This window comes from Ascaphus truei, chromosome 2 (assembly GCF_040206685.1).
Source record: "Ascaphus truei isolate aAscTru1 chromosome 2, aAscTru1.hap1, whole genome shotgun sequence".
Lineage (NCBI taxonomy): Eukaryota > Metazoa > Chordata > Amphibia > Anura > Ascaphidae > Ascaphus > Ascaphus truei.
Genome location: NC_134484.1, coordinates 17,216,003 through 17,228,698, shown reverse-complemented (window position 1 = coordinate 17,228,698; position 12,696 = coordinate 17,216,003). Strand labels below are relative to the sequence as shown.

The 12,696-nt window shown below is 44.7% G+C and overlaps 1 protein-coding gene across 7 annotated transcripts in view; it reads right to left on the bottom strand.

The window, feature by feature from the left end:
• The window catches only part of TSNARE1 (t-SNARE domain containing 1), a 593,698-nt gene extending 588,618 nt beyond the window's left edge, over window positions 1-5,080 (bottom strand). For 5 of the 7 annotated variants that reach the window (XM_075581607.1, XM_075581590.1, XM_075581622.1 and 2 more), the window contains exon 1: window positions 4,926-5,080. The gene's annotated coding sequence lies outside the window, so the exon portion shown is untranslated. Of the gene's footprint in view, window positions 1-4,847; window positions 4,902-4,925 lie in introns of those variants that run through there. The other 2 variants (XM_075581632.1, XM_075581601.1) reach the window with 2 other exon arrangements.
• Between the last annotated feature and the right edge of the window lie 7,616 nt (window positions 5,081-12,696).

The following is a 12,696-nucleotide window of genomic DNA, read 5'->3' as shown; positions in this document are numbered from 1 at the left end:
ATAAACTAGTATGTATAAAACAGTACAATATGATGAGGCAATGTAAAAACCCAGAAATACATTCTAGAATACCCTATAACCTTTGCTATGGCATTCTAGATTAAATGTATTGATCATTAAAGAAAGATCTATACTAGGAAACTTAAGCTAAATTAATTATGTTTTAAATATGACAGTGTATATGTTTATGGAACCTTTTTTAGATCCGATAAACCCCTGAATAATTATTTCTTGGCCACTCACAGAAGTACTCTTGGTAGGAAGTTCATGAAAGATTGATTATACTTATAAACACACTAAACACGACGTCCACCAATTAAAATGAATGCAAGAGCGCTGTTGCATACGGACTCATCATCACTAGCGGACTGAATTTCTCTCTTTTAAACTGCAAGTTGCCGCAACATAACAAACACTGAAATATGAATGTTGTGCCCCACACAACCGACTAAGAACAAATGACAAATACAAATCATATCGGAGTGCTACAGTCCAATGGTGGTAACACTTGTTGAAAAATTGAGCTTCAGGGAATCCATCACCTGCTGACCAGTGACCATAAAAAGCACCCAGAGGCCCCTATGATATAGCTGGTACCTGGTACATCATAAGGGCCTCTAGACATTTTTTACTTTAGGCACGTCCTCAACTTTTTATGTGGCTGATTGGGCTGATAAAAGGAAAGCCGACATTAAAAACATTAACCTAAATTAGTTCCTCATTTTGCAACAGCTATGAGGTGTGAGTTCGCAGCATTGTGGAACCAAAACACAATTCCATCTATTGAAAAAATTCGGAAAAGAATTTGGTTTCTCTGCTAGATGAAAAAGTTGCCAAGTTTAGTTAACGACACTGGCCCAAATTTCCAAAAGGTCTGGCTGCCATGGTTGACCCAGACGGACATCCAAAGGGTGAGCAATGCCCCCGTTTGGCTCTGATAGGGTTAAGTGCGTTCTCCTTTGATTGAAGGCAATGGGTAAGGGAATAGGATGGAAGGTCTAGTCTAAACATCACGCGGTGACAGATATTGGGTTATCACGCAGGGATAGGCATAGGTTATTAAAGTTGAGGATAGTCAAAGGAACCGCTGGATGGAAATCGATGCGACAGAGTAATTTAAAGCAGCGGTGCGCAAAGTGGAGGGCACGAGATTTTTCTGGGGGAGGGGCGCGGCGTTGCAGAGGCCCCCGCACTTTTCCCCAAGGCATTTAAATTAAATGCCGGGGATCACGTGAGGCCCCTGCAACTCTAAACTTACCTTCACTCTGCCGGTGTCAGGACTCGCGTCCATGGCAGCATGGCGTCAAATGATGCCGCGGGGTCATGTGATATGAAATCACATGTGTCAAATGACCCCGCGGCGTCATTTGACACCACGCAAGGTAAGGGGTGGGGGCGTATAACAGAGAGGAGGCAGGGGGGCGCAACAAAAAAAGTTTGCTCACCCCTGCTTTAGGGGACTAGGAACAAAAATGCAGTAGCTCACCTTCTCTCTCTCCCCCCTACCCATGGTGACGTTTGATGTGTTTTTGTGTCATGGGGCATGGATCTGGCACTTATTTAAGAGAGCTCAGGTGATAAAATGTATGATTGTCTGTTATGCCTTATGGAAAACTTCAATAAAATTTGAAGCTGAAAAAAAAAAAACATTAACCTAATTTACAGGTTAACGTCAAAGTTCACACCATAATTTCTGATAATTACTTATGAATAATTACTTATGAATTACTTTGTGTATATCCCAAGCATTGTTTAAATACTTTTGCTCATGGACAGACATCTAAAAAAAGCTGCCATGTCCATGCAATAAATGATATTACAATTTGCAGTAGCTCACCTTCTCTCTCTCCCCCCTACCCATGGTGACGTTTGATGTGTTTTTGTGTCATGGGGCATGGATCTGGCACTTATTTAAGAGAGCTCAGGTGATAAAATGTATGATTGTTTGTTATGCCTTATGGAAAACTTCAATAAAATTTGAAGCTGAAAAAAAAAAAACATTAACCTAATTTACAGGTTAACGTCAAAGTTCACACCATAATTTCTGATAATTACTTATGAATAAAGACCTTAATATAAACTGCACTATAGAAAATACTTCAAAAAAATGCAATATTTAGTATCTTCACAAAGTAAAAAATTAGATTAATCTTTCCTGGTATTTTATTTATTTCCAAAACAAATACCCACGGACTTTATAATGAAGCGCGTGAATATACTGAAATATCAAAATACTTCTAGAAACATAGAATTTGACGGCAGATATGAACCTACTCTGCCCATATTCCTATCTGTTGCAAAACATCAACCCCTGTGCGATCCTTGGCTTTCTTTTATATTTAGAATAGCTTTGTGTATATCCCAAGCATTGTTTAAATACTTTTGCTCATGGACAGACATCTAAAAAAAGCTGCCATGTCCATGCAATAAATGATATTACAATTTGCGACCTTTCTGTAACTCTGCATAACCAATGGGCTGTTTCAGTGATGGTTTGTGTTCACAACAACTGGTGAAAACAAGTTATGAACCACCATCTCGATCTGTCTCCTAAAGACACTTAATACATTTGAGAAGCCCGTCCACATTCAAAGATGCAGAAAAGCAATTAACTTGGACAAATTCTGTAACATAATGCCTTGCACCACTTCCCGATGCAAGGTAAAGGCATACACATACATACGTTTGAATTGCAACAGTAAAAGCACTCAACCAGTAACATCATGCCAATCATTCATATATTTTACCTCAATGAGTAGTATTCCACTTTTAACACAGGCCAAAGCCTCTACTCCTGAGAAAATTATAAGGAGACCATAAGGCCTCCTATATATGGTAACTGCAGCTACACTCTTCTCTCCCTGCGGAACCGACATTCAGCAAGAACCTTCTCTTTATTTTTAGAGCCCAGCTGAAAATTCACATCTTAAAAGAATAACCTCATTAACTTTCTTTTTCTTTTTTTTTTCTTCATAAAAACCAGTTTGCCAGGAAAAGTACATTGAGAGTTACCTCTGGTTTTCAAGTATGTTCACCTTAAATTCTGTCTACACTACTTACTCCCGATGCACTTGAACTCCATGACTTATGCTTAAATGTGTATAAGCATCACAACACACCGACAAGATTGTAAGCTCTTTGGAGCAGGGTCTCCCTTTGTGTCTCATGTTATTTTTCTTGCTGCTCTTAGCCCCGTCGTTTGTACTTTAGTTTGCAAAGTGCTATGTACACTGTTGATATTATATTACAAATCATACCCAACGGCCTTGAATATTCATGCAATACTACTTTCTTATGCTACTTATGTGCTGCATCCTAAGGCTGCGCTTATAGACGGCAAAACAAATGCATTGTCGCCGTCACGTGCGCTTCTAGTAAGCACGACGCAACGGAGTGACGGCTTGGTTGCGATCGCTGGAAGTCATATCAATTTGATTTTTCCAGCGACTGCAGCCTGATGTCGCCGGCACTATAAGCGCAGGCCAAGGAAGGAATTATTCTAGGATTCCTGATAATGCAGTGATCAGAACTGAGAAAATACACAAACTATTTTTTGCTCCATCATTCTTTTATCTAGCAGAATACTTATTGGGAAACGTACAATACTGTAACAGGCTTTAGCATCAAAAGGTCATTTTCATTATTTCTAGCACAAAGTGTAAGTGATGTATTAACTTATTGGGCACTAACCTGGAATAAAGCTATACAAGATTATACAGTAAATGCATACGTAACGTGGTGGCGAGATGCTCTGCTAGCCAATGTTAGGCCATGGCAATGGTAGGCATGCATATAGAAATGCATGCGTGAGGTGTGCGGGTTTACACATACATATATATATATATATATATATAGGGGGTCATTTAGCAAAGTCTGCCAGCTGTCAAACCACTGCTCAAGAAAATACCAATGGCTCCAATTGTAAAGCTTATTTTCTTAACAAATCTGATGCAGTTGTTTGCCCCAGTTTTGCAGCCAGGAGACCTTGATAAAGAACACCTGTAGCCAATGAATATACCCATCTCACCCTGTAACCCATCTCGGTGCTGGAGTCTTACATCTAATGTTCACACACACACACACACACACACACACACACACACACACACACACACACACACACACACACACACACACAGTGGGTGTGTAATTGATGGGACTGTGGAAGCAGCCTAGTTACACAGTGCAGAAGTCCAGGGATACAAACTCATTTAATAAAACATTAGGACCACTTTATATACGGTATCATGCATTATTCCCACCAACAACGGCAAGGAACCGCCTTACTACCTGAAGTGATTACAACTAACCTAGCTGCACGCTGGATGCATCTGAACTGATGAAACCCAGCACACGAATATCAAGTTAATTCAAACACTGTCACAACAACAACAAAAACTGGTGCTACAGCACACAGGGTGAGGGTTACCCAACACTCAAAGGGGAAAGTGTGGGACACACAGGAAGTCTCCTTTAATATCCATTTTAATGGAGTGTAGGCTGCAAAACACACAAGTTTCGGGGGCAGCAGCCCCTTTATCAGGACGGGGGGGACGCCACCTCCGGTAGCTGAAGCTTACACGCCATGCACATAAATATGAAAGGCATGGAGATGGAGGATTGGGGATATGAGGCCTGCCGCACCTCAGTGTGTGACTAGGCCTCTGTGCTGCCCCGGTATCACAGGCCGGGCCTCCCCACGGGGCAGCACAGAGGAGGAGGAGGCGGCGCTGGGGCCCGGATCCCCCCCCCCCCCGGCGGATGGGGCTGCTGGGGATCCCCCCCTTCTCCAGGGCCGCGGCACAGACATGGGGAGGGGGGAGATGTTCCTCCGTGTTACTGCTCACATTGTATTTATGTGTAAAGGCGGGAGGGGTGGGGGTTTCCCCGTGGGGTCTGTCTCGTGCGTGGCGCGCTCACCCTACCTGGCACCGTGTGACGCGCGGGCTGACCGGGCTGCGGCTATCAGGGGAGGAGGGAGAGCGAGGGGGGGGGGGACGCGCGCTGCGCGTCACGTGAGTCCCAGCTGGTTCCTGCTCACGTGACACTCGAAGCTCTCCGTCTCTGCGAAACGATGGCGCGTGCTTCAAGGGGGGCGCGTGACGTTCGATGCTTGCGCGCGCCGGGCCGAGTTTGGCTGGTTAGGGCGCGAGCATTCCCATTTTTTTTTTTAAATTTTGGGAGGGGGACGCGCGAGACCAACGGCTGGAGCCCTCGCGCGCTCATCCTCCAGCGGGGGCGGTCAGCGGCTCGGATATCAGAGCCATATAGTTGTGTGACAGGCAGCAGAGCGGAGGCTCATCAGACCCTTGTTCCCAATAACTGAAAAACACAATACAAATCAAGACCCTGACAGAATCCTGCACTGTATGATTAACATAATTAAAGTGTTCACACATCCCCAGGTTTATTCAGGGAGTGCTACATCCGTGTCACTGATTTCTTATTAGTTTCATTGATCTTTTCTTGGTATAATTCCCATGGGTGTAATCTGGGTTCACTTTTCATCTGGAAATAAAACGTGTGATAGGAGCAATCCACGTTGGCGATGTTTTTTGTACTCTTATTATTTGTTGCCACGGGATTGGAGCAGGGGGGTCTCCGGAGCTGAACCCCATTAATATCCGCTCCGGGGAACCCCTGTGCATACTGAGATACTTACCCCCGAAGGGAATGCCGGTATCTTCTGCAAAACCTTCCTGCGGGTCAATAGGAAACCGCACTGGGTGATGTCTCGGCTTTCTATTGGCCAGCAGGGCGAGCTTTGAAGCAGCCATTACGTGGTCCCCGCTCACGGAGTGGGAGAGAGGTGGGGGCGAAAGATGTAGGGTCTCGCAAGGCCGTCGAGACTGAGGTGGGAAAGGGGGGGGGGGGGGGACCAAGTGGAAACTAGTCCTGGGCCCCAGGAAAGCTGTCTGCGACACTGGCTAGAGGTGTAGTGGCACTCCACTAACAATAAACTGCCTGGGTGCAACAATCTGCTACAAAAAGTAGTACAAATAGAGAAGAGGCAGGCACACCAGGTCCTGTGATAAAAATGAAGGAAGGTTTATTAACAAAAATCGTCGTTTTGGCTCTCACTGGATCCTTGAAAAGGGCTCATGTGAGAGCCGAAACATTGATTTTTGATAATAAACCTTTTTATTTTTACCACATGGACTGCTGTGCCCCTCCTGCCCCATCCCCTAATTTCCCCCTCCCCTTAAAAAGGGACACAAAGATTGAAAATTAACTAGCCTGCTGAGAGACACCTCTATGACCAGAATGTGATTGTACCAATAACTGTAACTGCAAACTTACATTTATACCTATGTAACAGGGTATGTCTTTTCTGCCTGTCTTTCCCCTCCCTGTTATGTAAGTCCTGCTAGCTGCAGGCTGTAAGGGGTTAATTCTGTGGGCTTGTAACCCCCCTTCATGCTCCTCTCTGATGGACAGAAGTAATGTGAATCATTTATTTATATATTTATAAAATATTTTACCAGGAAGTAATACATTGAGAGTTACCTCTCGTTTTCAAGTATGTCCTGGGCACAGAGTTAAGACAAATAATACATGTTTACAAATAGTTACACAATGAGCAGGGTATACATTATATACAAGACATTGCATGCACAGTTAAAGATAATTTGTATTATGGGCGTATGAAACAGTTACAGACCACATTAAAATGTGTGACAGCCTTAGATTTGAAAGAACTTAGACTGGTGGTGGATGTAAGAGTCTCTGGTAGGTTGTTCCAGTTTTGGGGTGCACGGTAAGAGAAGGAGGAGCGGCCGGATACTTTGTTGAGCCTTGGGACCATGAACAGTCTTTTGGAGTCTGATCTCAGGTGATAGGTGCTGCATGTGGTAGGGGTGAGGAGCTTGTTCAGGTAGCTGAGTAGCTTGCCCATAAAGAATTTGAAGGCAAGACAGGAAAGGTGAACTTTGCGCCTAGACTCGAGTGATGACCAATCTAGTTCTTTGAGCATTTCGCAGTGATGTGTGTTATAGTTGCATTGGAGAACAAAACGACAGGGGCCTGTGTAAGCCTATCAGGCATAGGTATAGACCAGGCCTGCACAACTTGTAAAGCGAGAAGGGCCGAACTGCTCCAAGAAAAACAGATTCGGGCCGCACAGGTAAAAATCATCATCATCATCATCATCATCATCATCATCATCATCATCATCATCATCATATCTCCCCCAGCACCTCTCATCATCATCATCATCCTCATATCTCCTCCAGCACCCCTCATCAATCTCTCCCAGCACCCCTCATCATCCTCATATCTCCCCCAGCACTCATCATAATAATAATAATAATAGCATGTTCTTGTATAGCGCTGCTAATTGTACGCAGCGCTTTACAGAGACATTTTGCAGGCACAGGTCCCTGCCCTGTAGAGCTTACAATCTATATTTTAGGTGCCTGAGGCACAGGGAGATAAAGTGACTTGCCCAAGGTCACAAGGAGCCGACACCGGGAATTGAACCAGGCTCCCCTGCAGCAATCTCAGTCAGTGCCTTTACTCACTGAGCCACTCCTCATCATCATCTTCATATATCTCTCCCTGCACCCGTCATCATCAACCTTTGTGAGACTCACCCTCTATCTCACACCCCCATCTCTCCCCCTCACCCATACAGGTCTGGTTGGTGTTAAACACAGTTTGATGTTACACAGCCATGGGCAGTCTCTGTTAAAAAGGAAAAGGGCGTTTCCTTCCTGCATACCATCCAGGGTGGATTATACCATGGTATGGAGAGGGGGGGGGGAATTCAAGTAAGTGATACTGAATGTCATTTATTTTGCAGAGTAAAGACATGCATGGGATGTTTGTAAAATGTACTGTTTTTTGGGGGGCTTGCTATAGAAAATTGTATGTTGTGTGAAGTGTATTATGTTTGCTAATTGTGTAAGTTTTGGGAGACAACTCCCCTGTGTGGTTTACTTCATTTGGGTTGGTCCAAATTAACCAGTAATAAAAGGGAGGGAGTTTCTTTCCCTGGGGGCTGCTGCACTCCTTGTTGTTGCTATGTGATATGAGGTTGTCTTTTTCTGCACTCCTTGTTGCTGCTATGTGATATGAGGTTGTCTTTTTCTGCACTCCTTGTTGCTGCTATGTGATATGAGGTTGTCTCTTTCTGCACTCCTTGTTGTTGCTGTGTTATCACACACTGCACTTGTGTTAAGTCATCCATTTTGTCTGTTCATAACCAGTTAAGATTCTGTAGTCAGCCTTTTGCTGAAATATAATTTCTAATGCACTCAGTATTCTGCCAAAATACATTTCCTTTCTCCCTGCTCAGGATATATGCTAAGATACTTTTGTATTGTCAGTTTCCGGCTGTTTTAGTCAATATACAATAGACTGGTTCTCTGAAAGAGGCAAAATCGTATAACTTAGTTGCTAGAGACTCAAGGTTTCTTTTGATAACAGACAATGAATAAGCTATGTATTCAGACAGTGCGTGTATTGGGAGAATCACGTCCCAAAATCATGCCACTCATATGTCCTGCCCCTAAATCACGCCTCTAATCAAAGCCACACCCAGGTTACACCTATGTTACGCCTCTAACCAAACCCCTCTGTTTTCCTGTATAAAAATCATTACCCTATGCTTAATAAATTGAGACAAAGGAATTTGAAATCTGGCTTGTGTTACGTTTCTTTTCCTTCGTTTTCCGGGCCTGTAAGTTCCTCAAAATCGGAGATAGCAAGTGTCAGTGCGTGCCAAAGCTTCCGGGGAGTCTGCTGCAGGGTGCAGATGTGTGTATCCAGTCACAGAAGCCTAGGCAGGGAAAAGGTTTCCTTCAATCATCGAATCAAAGTCACTCTAACCATATATAAGTATCCAATGCCTAGTTCTTACTATCCCTGATGAAGTGCGCATGCGCACGAAACGCGTAGGGTTATAGTTCATGAGCTTCTATAACGAACTCACGCAAGCTCCGTGGTCATGTGCAGTACTTTGCAGCAATAGGAAGAGGCTGGTTCCTCCAAAGCGCGCCCTAGTGACGAACAATCGATCCAGGAAGTGCGACAGCGTCGGAGTGGTGCTTGGATTCGCCCACCGCCACCGGAGGACAAGCTGTCATCCTCAATGACTGCAATACACTGCAATTTTACTCCCAAGTTCTTGTGAGTAGGATTTTGGTTTTAGACCAACCGGACCAGTTGCCTGCCAATTGTTCTTTTTTGTTATTTTATTATTATTGTTGTATTAAATTAGCTCCTTTTAGTCAGCCTTGCTTACTTTTGTTTATTGTTGTGTATTTGTTGTTTGTATACTGTTCGTGTTGTATGTCCATCTGATCAGCAGTTTACACTATGACGTGTTTTTCTGTTTATATTCCATATATGACGTAACATCTGTTACAAGCCGACGCTCCCTGTCTAACATCAAGCGAATCTGCTGTGTTCAATCTGATCCTATCTGCACATCCTTCACTGAGTGTCGAGAGAGGCTACACGCACACACGCCGGCGGGCGTGTGCAACTCTCCACCTACAGACCTGACCGGGTGCAGTGGCTGTTTGACCAGCAGAGAGGGGATACTCTCTAATTTATCCACCGCCTGTATACATCTTCTGTCCAGTGAGTGGGCAGTTCACCTGTTGCAGCAGTGTATCTATCTGACATTTCCATTGTCCTTTAACCATATACTTTTTTTATTTTTCAAATGTCCATTGTTTTAATATTGTTTTATTAAATGTTTTTTAATTATTCTTTCACCTCTTGATCTCAGCTGATAGTCATTAGTCATATATGTTGTGTGTATTACATGTTGTCTGTCTCTTTACCATACAGTATTACGCTATGTATTGTGTTTTTATCTCTCTTTAAGCACAACCCTTTCGTCTGGAGCCTATCCCTGGCACTCCAACTGGTTTGATATATATCCTTTTACCATCAGGCGCCTCTTAAATACGCTTCCTTTTTTTCACTAGTTCACTAGTGTTTATTGATGATGTGACAGAAGACAGAAGCAACCGGATGAATTCTGAAGTGTATAGGTATATATTGTCTGCTCAGATTCAGCCAAACTCAGCGAAGTTGATTGGATGGCGTAGCCCAAGCACGCTGCCTAGGGGTCACACTCGACTCCTCTCTCACATTCGCCCCTCACATTCAAAACATTTCTAAAACCTGTCGCTTTTTCCTCCGCAATATAACTAAGATATGCCCTTTCCTCTGTTGCTCGACTGCTAAAACTCTGACTCAGGCCCTCATTCTCTCCCGTCTTGATTACTGTAACCTCCTGCTGTGCGGCCTTCCTGCCTCTCACCTGACTCCCCTACAATCTATCCTAAACGCTGCTGCCAGAATCACTCTACTCTTTCCGAGATCTGTCTCAGCATCTCCCCTCCTGAAATCCCTCTCCTGGCTTCCGATCAAATCCCGCATCTCACACTCCATTCTTCTCCTCCCTTTTAAAGCTTTACACTCTTCTGCCCCTCCTTACATCTCAGCCCTAATTTCTCGTTATGCACCATCCAGACTCTTGCGTTCTTCTCAAGGATGTCTTCTTTCTACCCCCTTTGTTTCTAAAGCCCTCTCCCGCCTTAAACCTTTTTCACTGATTGCCCCATACCTCTGGAATGCCCTTCCCCTCAGTACCAGACTAGCACCCTCTCTATCCACCTTTAAGACCCAACTTAAGACACACTTGCTTAAAGAAGCAAATGAATAGCACTGTGGATATTCTGAACACATGATACATAAAGCTTAGCCCCCTGCAGACGCACTTACCAGAACTCCCTCCTACTGTCTCTGTACGTTCTCCCTACCTACCAATTAGACTGTAAGCTCCTCGGGGCAGGGACTCCTCTTCCTTAATGTCTAAAGCACTTATTCCCATGATCTGTTATTTATATTATCTGTTATTTATTTGATTACCACGTGTATTACTGCTGTGAAGCGCTATGTACATTAATGGCGCTATATAAATAAAGACATACAATACAATACAGATGGACAATAACACAAAACATACTGCGAAAGCAACCCAGGAGTTTTTTAAGGCAAAGAAGTGGGATATTCTGCAATGGCCTTGTCAATCACCTGATCTCAACCCGATCAAGCATGCATTTCACTTGCTGAAGACAAAACTTAAGGCAGAAAGACCCATGAACAAACAACAACTGAAAACAGCTGCAGTAAAGACCTGCTAAGCATCACAAAGGAGGAAACTCAGCGTTTGGTGATGTCCATGCGTTCCAGACTTCAAGCAGTCATTGCCTGCAAAGGATTCTCGACAAAGTATTAAAAATGAACATTTTATTTATGATTGTGTTAATTTGTTCAATTACATTTGAGCCCCTGAAATAAGGGGACTGTGTATGAAAATGGTTGCAATTTCTAAACATTTCCTATGATATTTTTGTTCAACCCCTTGAATGAAAGCTGAAAGTCTGCCCTTCTATTGCATCTCGGTTGTTTCATTTCAAATCCATTGCGGTGGCGTACAGAGCCAAAATTATGAAAATTGTGTCAGTGTCCAATTATTTCCGAACTGTATACTGAGTGGCAGCGCCTCCACCTGCACGGGATCCCAATTGGATGAGATAACCCCGAGCAGGAACCAATAATAACAGCCCACAGATTATAATAATAACCTTTACTGTGACAGATAACCATAGACAGCATAAATGAAATAGCAACACTACTGGTTACAGCTATACCTCGCCGTGCAGGGCGTTGTCCCACCACCGTATACCCCCACACCGTGTACACCATACCAGAGGAGTCCCTTGGTCACTTTACCCACAGAATGTCCCCAAAGGATGCCCACCCCTTTAGGCGTGATCAGCGCCTTCACTGTAGCTGTGTCGCACAGTGTGTTGGTGCACTTTTGTGGAAAGGTACCTGCCGGGTGTGTCCACACCCGGGCGCGCTGACAAAGAAGAGCAAGGGGATCCACCGATCCAACGATATCCTCCGCTGTGTGGAACGCCTTCCACTGGAGTGACCACCGCAGTGCTAGCCTCTCTCTCAGTCCAGTAGTCTGGTCCCAGACTATGGCAGCAGATTGCTCCTTGAAGCAGCTGTTGCCCTGTACTCACTATCACTAAAGGGCAGGTCCCTACCTAATGGGCTTGTCCCTATAGCAGCCACAATCTATAGGTGAGTTGAGGCCTAGGGGCTCTCTGTCGTAGTGCAGAGGGTCACAGACCCCTGCACCTATACAACCTCCCCTATCTGCGTCCCAGCTCCAACTGCCTTGCAAGCCTCAGCGTGCCAAATGTAACTATTCCCTTGCAGGGAATCCGGCCGCGCGATTGGCTCCCTGACATCATGTGTCTACATGCCTCTATGCCTTCTGGGGGCTGTAGTCCCTTGCGGAGCCTTCTATCATTGGCGCCATGTGCGTCTGCTCCACTGCGCATGTGCAACTGTGGGATGTCCATCCGCTACGGAGCGTCTCTTCTGCCAATCTGCAATCCCTCAAATGGCCGCCGCACCGGTTTTGCGCATGCGCGAGCCTCCACGCAGGCGCGAGTACTTTACACATGGCGGCTCCCTGCAAAGGGAGCCACCGGCCAGCCCATCACCACCCGCCTCTGCCCTCGCTGCAGGGAAGGTAAAGGAGGGGGAAACGGGGAACCGGGGACCATTGCTACATATGTATGTATGTATGTATGTATGTATGTATGTGAAAGCAGTCACTGGCACTCCTGTGTAAACAAATAAAGGTTCGGTGCTAGG